A 13,283-nucleotide genomic window follows, 5' to 3' on the forward strand; every position below is an offset into this window, starting at 1 on the left:
CGTGCTTGTGTGCAGAACGCCGTGCTTGCCTTTGTGAGTAAAGATGAGTTAAACTTCTGATCACAATTTTCTGGCGGTCTATTAGAAGAGACGGATGGAGCTGGGCACAGTGGTGCATGCCCGAAATCCTAGTATTTGAGAGGCTGAGACAGGAAGATCGCAGGTTCAAGACCAGTCTCTACACTTAGCAAGACTTTCAGCAATTTAGCAAGACCGTGTTTCAAAATTAAAATTAAAAAGTGGCTGGTATAGCTCAGAGGTAGAATGCTCCTAAGTTCAATCCCTAGTTCCAAGAAAAATAAAATTAAAGACATATTCATAAATGGCTATAAAATAAGCAGTATAAGCTGGGTGTGTTGGTTCATGCTTGTAATCCCAGTACTTGGGAACCTGAGACAGGAGAATCCTAGGTCCAAGGCCAGCCTTATCAACTTAGAGAGACCCTAAGTACCTTAGTGAGACTGTTTCAAACTAAAAAAAAAAAAAAGTCAGAGGTAGAATGCCCTGGGTTCTATCATTGGTACCAAGAAAAATAGAAAAGAAGCCAAACTGAGAAACATCTATAGAGTAAGCAGTAGAAGTGCTATGTGGTAGGTGTATAAAAGATGTCAAGGTGGTTCAGTAACAGAAATGGCCACGTAGACACCCAGTAGCTGTCTGCCCAGGCTCTGCCTGTTCAAGAATTTTCCTGTCCTCTCTCAGTGGCATGCATGGCGCAGACAGCTTGTGAATGGGATGCTTTCTGTCCCTGTCCCAAGTGCTCTTTCGGCCACAGTGGGGTGATTGTGGATCACAGTGGCTTCTGCAGAAGCCTTTCCATTAGAATTCAGGTATCAGGGCAAGAGATTGGTCTCAATGTGGTAGGGGCGCAAATGTAGACCTTTCCTACAGAAGGGAAGTGACAGTCAGGCAAAGTGAACAAAGTCAGTATGCGGAGAAGAGCAGAAACCAGAGAAGCCAGGGGCGGTGGTACATACCTGTAAATCCAGTACTTGGGAGGCTGAGACAGGAGGAGCTCAGGTTGGAGGGCAGCCTCAGCAATTTATTGATTGATTGCAGAACTGGAGGATTGAACCCAGTGACATTCTACCTCTGAGTTACAACCCCTGTTCTTATTTTTTATTCTTTATTTTTTGAAAAAGGGTATCACTAAGTTGCAGAGGGCCTCACTAAGTAGCTGAGTCTGTCAGCAAAATTGTGATCCTCCTGTCTCAGCCTCCCAAGTACTGGGATTACAACCATGCACTATCACGGTCAACTTAGTGACACCTTGTTTCCAAAAAAATAAAATAAAAAAAAAAAAGGTCTGGGGGTGTAGCTCAGAGGTAGAATTCCCCTGGGTTCAATCCCCAGTACAAAAAAAGAAAGAAAAAAGAAAAAGAGAAAAAGAAAAAGAAAGAGAAAAGAAAGAAAAGAAAAAGAGACAGGAAAGGGGAGGAAGGGAACCAGAGGAGGGCTGGCTGTCATGGCAGCTGGGATCTGGGCTGCCTGTCTGGGACTGCAGTTTTCCCCACCCTTTCTCTCACACCTGCATCTCATTTTCCCTGGAGAGGGCAGGCTGGAGGAGCTGATCTCTGTTACCTCCTTTCCAAAGAGACCTATCTAGTGCAGAAGCAGGGAGGACTGACTGCTGGGTTCATCTCTACTTGAACGAGAATGGGAACGAAAATCAGAATCTTAATGTAGCAGGCTAATATTTGGATGATTAACCAATGTGTTTTTCTCCATGACTTCCTGTTACCCTTGACCCTCCCCCCATCCGGGCAGTTAGACCATGAGTCATCATTTGCCTCCAGGGAGGACTGTCACAGCAGAACCAGAGAACAAAAGAGACAAATTCTTGGCTTTCCAGTTTAAAAAGCTCTGAGCTTCAGGCTTCGGACAAAAAAGATTTGGAAGAATATTTGATCTAGTTGAGCCAATTTTTTTCCTGCCCACGTAAGATAAAAATTCCCCTGGCTGGAATACAAGAGGCAATTTGAAGGCAAAGTCCACGTGTTAAAAGCTGCTGAGTCCCTGGAGAGGGGGCTCCTGCACTCTTCTGCCCCTTCCCCAGCTAAGCCCTGGAGGGAACAGAAGTTTTTCAGTGTCTGAGAACATGGCGTCTTGTGCCTTATTTCCTGGTTGAAATCCAGAAGATGGCAAACATCAGAAAGATCCTTTACGTTCAACACTGCTCCAGAGAACCTGCTTGGCACACCCAGGGTAGAAGGGTCTGGGGTTGGCACACCCAGGGTAGAAGGGTCTGGGGTTGGCACACCCAGGGTAGAAGGGTCTGGGTTGCCTCAGATCACTTCCCATGGTCCCAGAGGGGTTGAGAGGGGAGCCCCATATGTGCAGTGACCCCGAGAGAGATACAGAAGTGGCTAAGAGAGACACAGCCCTGGGGGAAGCCTCAGGGTCCGGAATAAAGAATATGGGGCTATAACCCACGTGGACTGAAGACCAGGGACCAGTGGTAGTGTATATGGTTTTTAGCATGCTGGCCTCATACAGAGGACCTTGTGCAATTCTGGAAAAGTAGTTCAGCTTCTCTTTGTGTATCAATCTGAGCGTGTTGGACCTACAACCATCTCTTGTCTACGTACTTCCTCACTCTCGGGAGGAGGAGTAACCTAGAGACTCAGAGTTCCTCTAAGACCTAAGTAGCCATTGTTGGGGTTCAGAAAACGACATCTCAGTCTGCTGCTCTGACATGCTGGAGACCCTAGAAGCTGCCTCAGAGTCAAGATTCCCCTACCTTTACTCTCCCACCCCAACAGGAGACACTTTCTACAAAGTTTCCTTATCTACCTGACCAGACCCACCCAAAGAACAAACACCATGGCTTCTACTCTTCTCACTGAAAAGTCACTAGCTGGAGGAGACCAGATCCACACTGCAGGAAGCTAAAAGCCAAGCACCACGATTAGGGCCCAGAAGAGCAGCCCTACACATCATTTGCCATCCTCTCCGATTCCCTCTCTCCTCTGAAGAGGACCCAAGCCTCAACTAGCCTCTTCTTTGAGTCTCATACTTTGCGTTTGCTTCTGTGTTTCTACGTGTTACTATTTGTAATGCTTTTCCTGTTAATTGATTGCCAGTTTACTTCATGGACTGTAATGATCGAAGCTTTGGAGGGAGAGTTTGAATTTTCCTCCACTGTTTCTCATTTTTTGCTAAAACAGATCTTAGGAGAGTGGGAACACTGGTCACAGGAAATGGGGGCTGGGCTGTCCAGGCCACTCCTGGCCCAGATTTCTGTCCAGGACATAACCTTCCTATTTCATGGAAAACCTTGCCCACAGTCTCGTCCGGATTTTTCACTATCTTCTGAAGCAACAGGCTTCAAGGAAACAAGGAGCGGAGTCTCGCAATGAGATACCTGCTTCTTCTGTGGTTTTCAGGGCCTCTTCGAGTTTGGCTATTTCTCCTTCCACCTACGGCTACCAGGTATCTCCACTCTCATCTTAAAGCCCGGTCCTCACCACGGTGTGGGGCTTAGTGGGCCACTACTTGAGCCCACTCTCTTTCCTACCAGCAGCACATTGGTAGGGAAAGCTTAGGCTAAAAGGCCCAAGACCTTTCCAAATCTCTGTGGCACTGAAGCCACATCCTTTAGTCATTTGTGAGAGGCATAACAACTCGACCTGGTTACTCCAGCCATTGCTAAGCAACTAATCATTATCTTCCCAGACTGTATGTAGTTCCACAGATATGGCAATAACTTTGCAAGCTCATGTCCGAATTGCTCGGTGTTTCCTTGGCTAAGTAGGTGGGGTGACTGCTAGTTCTGTGGAGGTTTTAATTAAGTGAAGGCTCGGTTGTACACGTACAGCTTCAGATGCTGGATATGGCTAAGGGCCACGTGCCCACCACACATGGCAGTGACTGAAATGACAGCCATGAAAGTGCTCTTCTGACGGCCATGATTCATTTCCTCCTCCCTGCAGCGGTGGTGACACTATACCTCACAGGGTCATCTCTTTACTCCTCGTGTGAGCCTCTGGCCCAGTGACCTATCCCATGAGGCATGCTCTAATCACTGAGAAATGTTATCCCCGTCACATTTCATTGCTTAATTATGTCTCTGTTTTAAGCTTCCAGAGTCCTTTAGCTTAGAAAGACCTCTGACATGTGACCTTTGAACAAGACTCCATGTAAAGTTATCCTTGAATTTATACTGTTCCATTTTCCAGCTTGGTCTTGCTGAGACAATAATTATTATGTCTTGGGTTCAACAACTTAATCATTATAATGAGCTCTTCCAGTTTAAGCTATTCTCCATATAAGAAGACACTATCAATTCTGTCAGCCCCCCCCCCCTTATTTTTTCCAACACTCGATGGGGTTCTGCACTGGTGAACTCTTTTTGAAACAGACTTGACTTTAAATGAGTGACATGCCCAAACCTCTCCTCTTTCCAATTCACTCTTGCTCTGGTGATTATACTTTTTATTCAAATAAAAATCTGCACATAATGGCCAACAGGGATGTTTTCATTTTGGTTTATTTTGTCGCCCAGTGTTAAAAGTTCACTAAGAAATATAGCAGGTCCTTGTTCTTTCATAGATTGCTAAACAACTGGATGGGATATTTAAATTAGGAGTGTGCTAACAATGTGGGACTTCCGGGAGATCGATCGTGTTCAGTGTTCCAACCATCCATGGTGCTTCCCATTAGAACACGTTCTGTATCAGATCTGAGTGTGGGGCTTATTTCTCCAATCAGACTCGAAGCTTCTTCAGGACAAAAGGCGCCGATCAGACATGTCTTAAATAGCTCTAGCTGTACAAGTAGCTACATGAAATTGTTTGATCTGTTGCATAAATAGATGTCATTGCGTTTTCAAGACAGCTGTTTGGGATTAGGAGTTTGCAAACATAGCCCATCAAGGTAAAGACAGACCGGAGAGCAACGTCTACTTCATCTCTCCTGAGAGTAGTTCAAGTCAGGCCTGGGTATATCTACGTTGAGAAGAGGCATAATTACCCAGGTCCACAGTGGCCCCGGGTCTTGTCTAGTAGACTGAGTTATATCTATCGGGGCCTTTTAAAATGATGACTTGGCTCCTTAGAAATATAAAACCCCAAACGTCATTTATAAAGGTCACCGGGAATGGCTGGGGTCAGAATAACTCAAGTAGGTTTTGTGCCAAGGCTGTGAAGGGGGCAGGGCTGAATGCTCAGATAAGCTCCTTGAGAAGATTACTGCTAAATCCAAATGAAGAAGGAGAGGTTTGCGGCTGAGTTTTTACTCTATAACTCAAATGCCAATCCAGCAGTGAAATGTGCTCGTGGAATTCCAATCAGGGATCTTTAGCGTCTGACTGGGAAACCAGCTGTGCTCTTGGTAAGCATGAAGATTTACCACCTGCAAGTGCTGTCATTCAGCAGAATTATGCAGAGATGAAAAATTTCAGGAAAAACCCAGTTATTTCAATGCAATGAGAACCATGCTCCTCTGACTCCCACAGAGATGTCTCTCAATCTAACGAGGTAGTAGAAAATCAAGGTTTAAGAGCCCTTAAACTCAGGAATTCAAGTTTATCCAAATTAAAAAGTTAAGAAACAACTGAAAATTCCTATGGCTTGGTAAAGAACGAGTGGGACAATCCAGTGTAGTCGGCTCCTAAATGGCAGGTACACTGTGAAGAACCCAGAAGTCTTCAACTAGTTGAGAAGACAGAAACTTAACACCAGAGGGCCAGCTCTACGAAAGGTCCATGATTTCCTCCACAGTAATCATCGATTTGGTGCATTTGTGTATCAAAGCTTTTGCGAATATATCAGGGTTGTCATAAAAAGGCCAGTGCACACGGTCCTCATGGTCCTCATACCGACGAGCCCACTTCCCACTGCTCTACTTCCTCCCACACGGGGGACAGCTGCCCTGACATAGCTGATGCAGTACAAGTCTATCCTCTACATCAGCACCTGGGCATCAGACACCACCCTGGGAAAGCCAAGCGCGGTGAAGTCTTTTCAAAATAATAGCCATAGCTGGGCGTGGTGGGCACGCTTGTAATCCCTGCGCTTGGGAGGCGGGAACAGGAGGATCGCCCAGGTTCGAAGCCAGCCCCACTAGCTTAAGAGACCCTGTTTACAAATAAAAAAAAAAATAGGTCTGGGAGTGTAGCCCGGAGGTAGAAGGGCTTCCAGGAACCCCAGTACCACCAAATCAAAAAACAAAAAAAAAAAACAACCGTATTTAAAAAGGATATCTCTCTCTCTCTCTCTCTCTCTCTCTCTCTCTCTCTCTCACACACACACACACACACACACACACACACACACACACACACACACACACACCAGGTTATAAAGCCAAGCAGTCAGGCAGAAGGACTCAGTGCACTTCATGGACATGCAGGACACAGCAGGAGCGCGGGGCTACAACCTCACGAGCACATCACGAGCCACTGCTGAGATCACTGGCCTTCAGATCCTCATTGTAAAGTCAGTTGATTAAAGATCAGGTGATCTGAAGTCCCATCACTTGTCTCCTCCTTGGTTCTCATTCCTCCACATAGCTTATACATACTTAAACCAAGGCCATACAGGTCCCTATGTAAGCACTACTGCAGAACTTCGTGATTGAATTGTTCTTAACAGAGGTTACAAAGTAGATACGGTAAGTGTATCTACCACAAGACAACCCAACTAACACAGACTACTGCTCAAGAGTTAAAATTAAGCTGTGTGAACCTGCCTTTTGAGGTAAATGAAATACCACAGCACACATACATCAGACTTGTTTATTCCATAGAAAAATAGGGTGCATTGAGCACTGAAGTTTTCAATGTTAACATGTCATTCATAAATAAAAGCACAACTACCTACTAAATGCACTGGAGAGAAGAGTCAGTAATGGAACGTATTCTTCCAACTCAAATTATATCAGAGTACAAAGCTCATACACATTACCAAAAGAAAATATCCTTAATCGAGCCCATTGAGAAATAGGATGCCCTAATTTTTAAAGAAATGTTATGGATACAGTATTTTTCCTTATCTTCTTTTTTATAAGAGCTCCTTTAAAAAAAAAAACTTAAAAGGCATTATATTTATAAAAAATCACTTTGTGATTTTTAATATATCATAAAGTAACATTCACAGATTTTGTGACACAATTATAATACACACTAACTACAGTACAATGTAGTGGTCAAGTATTAGTAATAGGCAATAAACAAACTACTAAAGTGATAAAATCAGCATTTGAACAATTAAAATGATCCAACATATAAAACATATACAGATAACTTTAAAAATACATCAGTTTTTTGATAACCAAATGTAGCAGTAACAGTTTCTATAGTATCTTCAGCCTCATGTATTTCCATTGTCTAAATTTAATTAATAAATTCACTGTTTAAGGAAAAGAGAATACATTAAAAGATCAAATATTTCAGTGAAGAAATAACTTGGATTGTAAGCTACAATAATTCAAAGGCAAATTAGAGACAAAACATAATGTTGGCCCTAGTTGTCTGGCTCTTTTACCTAAACTGCAATTTCCAAGCTCTGTTGAGTGGCTTTAGTAAAATGCAGACATATAATTCAACCTGCTACTTTTGCTTTTCTCTTCCTGTTTTTTTACACAGCAACTTCTGTGTCTTTTTTACTGATTACATAGAATAGGGCTTCCATTCTCAACACCTGTCCCAGGAGAAGTTAGACGAATGTAATTAGGTACCAAGTTTCAGTTTTCATTTTACTTGTTTCCTTGGTCTAAAGGCACTGTAGTTTTCCTCCTTCCTTTCCTTTGGCGGTGCTGGGGCTTACCTCAGCCTCATGCTCTTCTACCCTCAGGTCAGTTTTTCTTTGTTATTTTTTGGTGCTGGAGCTAGAACCCCAGGGCCTTCTGCCTCCGAGTGACACCCCAGCCCTATTTTATTTATTTTGAAACAGGGCCTCACTAAGCTGTGGAGGCTGGCCACAAACCTGTGATCCTTCTGACTCAGCCTCTCAGGTACTGGGGTCACAGGGATGCACTACCACACCCAGCATCCACTTATTTTAACCCAGTGATAAGGGTTAGAATAACACTGAAGGAGTCGAACCTAAATCAGGATGAAATATGTCCTTAGATAGAAAATTATCACAATTTGGGACTTTAGTCAAATATGTTAACTTAATCAGGGATTCAAACATTAAGTTTTAAAAAGGACTTCATCAGAAAGGCCAGGGTGTTATCTATTGCAAAACGTGTGTTTTACTGAACACCACACTGGAAGAGCCAGGCATTCACGGTTGAGCCGCGGAGATGTCCCTGCCTCCTCCGTTTGGGCAGTCTGGACTCACACAGGGGATGCTACCGGAGCCCTCTGGGGAAACAGCTTGCTCCGGTGGCTTTCTGTTCTCGTTAGCAAGTCCCCAGGCCGCACTCTCCCCGGCAGGCTGGCATGGCCTCTCTACAGGAGCCGCCGGGAGTGTTCCTGCCTCTGCCTCCTGCGCGAGAAGCAGCCGCTCCACCTCCACCTCGAGCTCCAGCGTCTCCTCGTCGGCGTGTACCTCCAGCTGCTGCATCAGCGCCTCCAGCCGCCGGGCCTTCCGCAGCTCGTTCTGCTGGATGATGGTGCACAGGTGTTCCGTGAGCTGCTCTTTGGTGTCCGTCTTGCGCTGTAGATCGAGCTTCGCTGCGACATACTCAGCTTCCGCCCTGTCAAACCGCTTCCTATCAGGACAGGAACAGACACTGAGCCATTCGCTTTCCTTCAGTTTACCTGTTACGACTGCCCCACTTCAGCTCAGCACCGACTTCAGTGTAAGAGTTATAGCAAAAAAGAAGCATTTATATCTTCTACTCTAAGGATCTGCCTTGGAAGGACATAAAATGAAAATTATAAAAGGCTTTGATTTTAGAAAACCCAGCCTTCAAACTTTCCTCTACCATGTACTGTGTGTATGTTTTGATCTTTGAGTACAAAAAACTTAGGAAATAAACGACTTCTGCTAGAGAACACGGAGGTAATGCCACGGGCAGCTGCAGGACCAGAACGCTCCTGTGTCTTTTACTTGAGAGTTCCCACCACACTCACAGTATGGCTACCAGCTGTGCCTCTACATCAGGTCCACCCCACTTAATCTCTCAGTGATCCAGTCCTGTGATCCCAGAAGGAGCTGGGCTGGCCAGGCTCATCTCAGTTTAAACCGAGCTCTTAATGTCAGTGGCGGGACCCACTGCTTAACCTGTGGGTCAAATGTACTGAGGTTGGTGGCCCATCTTTGTTCTAAACAGCTCTGCCCCAGGGTGGGCATAAGAGAAAACACAGCCAGATCACTGAGGAAGGTGTTGGGAAGAGGTGGGGGGGCAGTTATTTCAGCTGAGTCTCAGTCCATCTGTTAAACAGTGATAGTCCTATCTCCTAGGAGCAGTTCTAGATGTGTAATATACGCTGGGCCAAGCATTAGCCCAGCACCTGACGGGCACCAATGAAACAGGACTTCCCCTTCAGAGCCTCGGAATCAAAAGCATTATCATTACATTAGTAAACATTTATCTAAAATTAAGATCATAGACAATTTGGGGACTTGGCCTTTATACTTGAAAATTCTTATTTACATTAAGTTTCATTTATCATTTTTTTCCCTATCAACTAGTAAATACAAGAATGAGAGGACTTGCTGTTTCTCCACGAGCCCCTATTATGTTAGAAGAACTGTTCTGAAGGAGTCTTGGTGGAGCCTGGGCCTCTTGGTTCCATACTTTATAACACATCCTGTCTATGAAAGTTCTTTCATGGAGTCAAGAGCTTGTGCTTACAGCACTCTCTAGGTATATGAACACCCGCCCTTTTCCCATTCCAATCTCTCTTCTCTGCGAGTCTGTGGTCTTCCTCAGCCAGTCCAAGCCGGTCAGTAGAGATTTACAGACTGGATTCATGAATACTGAATTGAAATTCACATTTACAAATCCATCCCTAGGTTTCCATTGATCTTTCGCCCTAGATAAATCACAGAAGATTTTGTACTTTATTTATTTAAAGTCCTTCTGGCCAGAAGCATGCATATATATTTTCCTACAGATTGATTTATATTCAAAATATTGATTAGTTTCGCAAACTCTACTTCCGGCCTGGGGTCAGCTGGTGACCACCAATCAGAACAGATGACACGCTCTGGAAGGGAACAGTAAGAGCATTATACAGTACAGTGAGACACGCTGGGCTGGAAACGTAATCACAGGGCTGTGCTGTTACTGGGAAGGGACAGGGAATGGCCCGGTGAATGTGATTTAAAGGGTTCTAGAAACTGGTTTTGGTGTCCCTTCAATTTTTTTTATAAACTCAATTCTTAACCTTTGGTATGCCATCAGGTCCGACAGATCCACTTTTACTTTTTCAGTTCCTTTTTTGAGCAATTTTAACTATCTGTAAGGATTAGCAAATAATTTTTATCCTTTTTAAAAGTCTTTAAAAGAATAAAAAAAGTTATGTTTTTTAAAAAGATTAAAACAAATGATGTTTTGTAATTACTAGACAGGTCCAATGCACCCTTTTAGAAATCAAAGATACATTATGGGATTATAGAGATATTTTTTCTCTATTTTGAGACATTTTACCATCTTACCACCCTAAGAGTTATTTCATCATTACTGATCAATTATTCCCCTTTCAGCTAAAAGTTAAAATGGTACAGAAAGAATGGGAGAGTGATCTGACAGGATGAAACAGTAATGAAACCCATCATCACTGTTTGGTTTCCTGGTTACGTTGTTCAAAGTATTATCTGACTTCAAAATGGTATTAAAGAAGACAAGAAACATCATCATAAACTGCTCTCCGTTTTCACTGAGGGCAGTTGAGAAATACTACATTTTTATTTTCAGCACGTACTGGCCGAGAAATTTGCCAGAACAAGACAGGCTGCTGTTGTTGGACAAATCAGATGATGACGCCGTGGGAGACTAGAGCACGGCCTCCAAGGGCCTCCACCCGCACCCACGCAGCTTCTGAGTGGTACCTCGAATGCACAGACCCTTACAGGACAAAAGCAGTGATGAAGCTGAGGACTCTGAGGGGCTGGCCTCTGAGCGACCCCGCTGGGCCCTAGCTGCCATCACAGCATCCTCTGGAGAGGGAGGCAGAGGGCATGAGAGAGGAGGAATCCCTGGAGGCCCAGAAGGCAGCAGTGCGGCCACGGCTGAGGAAGGTCTGCAGCCTCCAGAGCTGGAAGGGCAGGCAATGGCGCCCATGCCTTGCTGCAGATGCCCAGCCCGACAGGCAGGGAGAAACACCTCGTATTTTCAGGTATGTACTTTGTGGCTAAGAGGCTGACGGTCCTGCAGGGACACGCTCTCCAGAGTGCAGCTGGTGGAACTGCTCAACACTGAACTCTCAGGATACAGGTGTAAACCTGAGACACACTAGGAACCACAGAGATGTTTTTCCTTTATCTTGAGACACTCTGTCTCATCATTACTCACTAGTCATTCCCACTGATGCTAAAAGTTCAAACAATTAAGAAAACAGAGGATGGTGAAATTATCTAGAAGGGCCGTCCAGGCTTCAGAAAACCCCATCCTAGGTGAATTTCCTCAAACTAAACAATCAGTGAGTAAAAAATACAGTTTTAGGATAAAAAGGTAGTATGATATCCTCATACACTTAATTTCAGACAGAACTTAACCAGTCAATATTTTAAAAGTGTCTGGCTAACTTGCACTGGTAAAAGGATAGTTACCTTCTCTCCTCTTTTCTTGTTTGTAAGTCAAATATCACTTGATCTAAAGAGGTTTACTATGCTTACACTCTTAGAAAGCTGTTTCCCACAGTACCTTACCTATAAATCACTCATAACCACATCCTCAAGGCACGTGATGCACAGGGCGAGCCATTTCCCTGGCACGCCGGGGCCCGCGCCTTCTCTACAGTCACTGTGGCCACAGTCATCTGCGCACATGCTGACATCCAAGGGCTGGTCTAGGCAGCGACTGCAGCAAAGCTGCCTCAGTCACAAGAGACCTCTTCATGACACAGCACTGTGCCAGGCACAACAAAACTAAGATATTATTGTTATTAAAAAAAACCTGCCATGAGGATTACCTTCCTGTAGAAGCCTGGACCGAGATACTATGTATCAATCTGTAATGTCTCAATAACCATAAATGCAAACTGACAAAGTGTTGTCTTAATCTGCATGAAGAAAACACAGCCCTGGTTCCAGGCACAATTTTCTAGGGCTCTTCTCTTTGACTTAACTACAAAATTTAGGTTTTCAAAAATAGCCACACACAGCATTCATCTTTATACAATTATGTTGGTACCAGCATCACTAGAAAGTGGCACCTTCGGCTTATTAAAGATGCAAAGGCATCTTTAAAATATTTTTACAATGTAAGAATTTACTAAATTTTCATTAAGAATATTTATCTTATGGAATGCTTTATACTTTGATTAGTCATTCCACCTTCTCTATGGTTCTCTGAAAGCTAAAACCGACCTCTCTTACAGAGCATTCGATAGGAAAGGGCAACCTTCTCCAGACTCTACTAGGATGGAATTGGGACCTTACGAGGTTACTTTCTGCGGAGACACCCAGCCCTGTGCCTGACACCAGGAATCACTTACACAAAAGGCTACAGAGGCATCCATGATCCTCGGCAAACTGGTGTCACAGAGGAGAGAATGGGCTGAGAACCAAGGCTCAGTTTCATCTTAGTAAAGTCTTGGTGATTTCTTTACCAACATTTAATAGAAACCTGGAGCTTTTACTTATCAGCTACTGATGGCATTAATTTAGGCTATTAATTAATAAAGCAACCCATTATGTTTAGTAGCATATGGTCAATAACAATTACAAAAATCACAAAGACAACCACAAACCTCTTTCTCAAACACTAAATAGTGAATTAAAAACCCTAATCAAGCATTTCCACTGCATTAAATTGTTACATAGACATTCTGATGTTGTGGTTTGGCCTGAACTAATGGGGCATTCTGATTGATTTCTAGTGTTACAGAGCAGGATACAAAACGGAGTCATTAACACAGCATTCCCTTGCAAGAGAAGACAAACGGGATGATTAAAGCAACATTGGAGGGCTGAAAACCCTGAAATTAGGCATATTTTTTTTGCCCTTTTATCTGTTTGCAAAGTCCATGTAATTCTTTACATGTGTGAGCTCCTTTAAAAATTCTTCATGATGATTTTTTTTTGTTTTTATAAAAATGCCAATGGCTGAAACCAAGGAAGCATTTGCTATTAAACCACTTTGTACACAATATAATTAAAAAGAAAAAAATAAGGGAAAAAAGCCAAGAACCCAAGAGATCATATTTTCTTTAAAATATTCATAAA

The sequence above is a fragment of the Muscardinus avellanarius genome (assembly GCF_963383645.1).
Source record: "Muscardinus avellanarius genome assembly, chromosome: 7".
Classification (NCBI taxonomy): domain Eukaryota; kingdom Metazoa; phylum Chordata; class Mammalia; order Rodentia; family Gliridae; genus Muscardinus; species Muscardinus avellanarius.